Genomic DNA, 2,654 nt, shown 5'->3' with positions numbered 1-2,654 from the left:
CCTACTTTCTGTAAGCTGTTAAGGTCTTAACGACCATTCCACAGGTGCATGTTAATTAATTGATTACGGTTAATTGAACATGCATGGAAAACATTGTTTAAACACTTTACAATGAAGATCTGTAAAAGTTATTTGGATTTTTACAACATTATTGTTGAAATACACAGTCCTGAAAAAGGGATGTTTCTTTTTTTGCTGAGTATATAAATCGTGTGCCGGTGGATGTCGCACATCGACGGTTGTGCTGCATATTTTCAGCGAAAAAAATCAAACGTTTTATTTAAATGTTACAAAATTATGGAAGTATAACAATGCCAAAACAGTGTACTTTAAAGTGTACCCTTCCTGCTTCCTGGCCAGCCCACTTCTCAGGGAACTGGGTTGCCAGTTGCACGATAAATGGTGTTACGCGCTACAATTCCCTCTCCACCATAAACGCTTTATTCAAACGTGAAAGCGGTGGGTTTCCTTTCCTGCTCTCGGTAATGTGCAGTTACAAGATCACCATGATCATCATATTAAGAAAAATAACTAACTAAAATAAAATTGATTTTAATTAAACACTCATTATTTATTTCCCGAAGCCACAAGGAGCCGCAGCAGAGAGATTGAAGAGCCACATGCGGAAATATCTGACATATTAATAGTGAAATATTTTACATGTTTAATGACACAAAATTAACTGTAAATTCCTGTCCAAATAATAGAAAGTTTACTGTTAATAAAGGTTTTATTGCTAAATTAAACTTGATTTTAAAGAATTTATAGTAAATTAAGTAAAGTTACTCAATCCAGGAGCTCCTGCATCCTCTTCTGCAGCTCGGGTATCTTAAAAAAAATAACAGGTGAATTAATTTGACTATTTATGTAACACTGTGTAAGTGTGTGTGTTGTTTTAATGCTAAATTAAACTGAATTTTAATGAATTTATTGTAAATTAAATAAAGTTACCTCGACATAGATCGCATCCCTCTCCTCCTGCAGCTTTGGTATTTTAAAAAAATAAAAAGTGAATTAATTTGACTATTTATGTAACACTGTGTGTGTGTTGTTGTTGTTGTTGTTATACTGCTAAATAAAACTGAATTTTATTGAATTTATTGTAAATTAAATAAAGTTACCTCGCTCTGGAGCTCATCTATATCCTGCTGCAGCTTGGATATCTTAAAAATATAAAAAGTGAATTCATTTGACTATTTATGTAACACTGTGTGTGTGTATGTTGTTGATTTACCGCTAAATTAAACAGAATTTTAATGAATTTATTGTAAATTAAGTAAAGTTACACTGATGAGGAGCTTATTCTTCTCCAAGTACAGCATGCTTTCCTTAAAAACATAAAAAGTGAATTAATTTGACTATTTATGTAACACTGTGTGTGTGTGTGGTTGTTTTACTGCTAAATTAAACAGACTTTTAATGAATTTATTGTAAATTAAGTAAAGTTACCTCCTTGTGGAGCACATTCCTGCTTTCCTGCAGCATGTTTTTCTTAAAAACAACAAGGTGAATTAATTTGACTATTCATGTAACTGTCTGTGTGTGTGTGTGTGTGTGTGGTTGTTTTACCGCTAACATAAACTGAATTTTAATGAATTTATTGTATTATTATTACCTCGCCCTCGAGCTCATCCCTCTCCCTCTGCAGCTCGGGTATCTTAAAAACAACAAGGTGAATTAATTTGACTATTCATGTAACACTGTGTGTGTGGTGTTGTTTTTCTGCTAAATTAAACTGAATTTTAATGAATTTATTGTAAATTAAGTAAAGTTACCTTCCTGAGGAGCTGCTTACAATGCCGCAGCAGCAGTTTGGTTTTCTCCTTCTTAAAAACATAAGTGCATTAATTTGACTATTTATGTAACACACAATGTGTGTGTGTGGTGTTTTACTGCAAAATTAAACTGATTTTAATGAATTTATTGTAAATTAAGTAAAGTTACCTCGCCCTGGAATTCCTCCCTCTTTTTCTGCAGCTTGGGTATCTTAAAACCATAAAAAGTGAATTAATTTGACTATTTATGTAACTGTCTGTGTGTATATATGTGTGTGTTGTTGATTTACTGCTAAATTAAACAGAATTTTAATGAACTTATTGTAAATTAAATAAAGTTACCTCGTCCTCGAGCTCCTTCGTCTTCTTACGCAGTTCGGGGATCTTAATAACATAAAAACTGAATTAATTTGACTATTTATGTAACTGTGTGTGTGTGTGTTGGTGTTGTTGTTGATTTACTGCAAAATTAAACTGAATTTTGAAGAACTTATTGTAAATTAAATAAAGTTACCTGGACAGCGAGCTCCTTTATATTCTTCTCCAGCCAGGGTATCTTAAACATAAAAGGTTAATTAATTTGACTATTTATGTAACACTGTGTGTGTTTGTGTTGTTTTACTGCAAAATTAAACTGAATTTTAATGAACTTATTGTAAATTAAGTAAAGTTACCTCCTTCAGGAGCGTTATCTCCTGCTGCCGCCCCTAAAAAACATAAAAAGTGAATTAATTGACTATTTATGTAACTCTGTGTGTGTGTGTGTGTGTGTTGTTTTTCCTGCTAAATTAGCTAAATCAAACTGAATTTTAATGAACCTATTGTAAATTAAAATTGATGGTCTGTTTCTTAAAAACATAAAACATGAGTTAATTTGAT

General features: G+C 32.0%; 1 long non-coding RNA gene across 1 annotated transcript; it reads right to left on the bottom strand.

The window, feature by feature from the left end:
- Window positions 1-1,289: 1,289 nt before the first annotated feature.
- LOC128524469 (uncharacterized) lies at window positions 1,290-1,977 on the bottom strand. The gene is made up of 5 exons (XR_008360530.1): window positions 1,945-1,977; window positions 1,776-1,826; window positions 1,616-1,657; window positions 1,450-1,491; window positions 1,290-1,328 (listed from the first exon to the last, which is right to left on the bottom strand). It is a non-coding gene; the product is annotated as an uncharacterized LOC128524469 (long non-coding RNA).
- Window positions 1,978-2,654: the final 677 nt, after the last annotated feature.

Source organism: Clarias gariepinus, chromosome 5 (genome assembly GCF_024256425.1).
Source record: "Clarias gariepinus isolate MV-2021 ecotype Netherlands chromosome 5, CGAR_prim_01v2, whole genome shotgun sequence".
In the NCBI taxonomy this organism is placed as follows: Eukaryota; Metazoa; Chordata; class Actinopteri; order Siluriformes; family Clariidae; genus Clarias; species Clarias gariepinus.
Note: the sequence above shows the minus strand (reverse complement) of the source record. Positions and strands in the feature narration are given on the sequence as shown.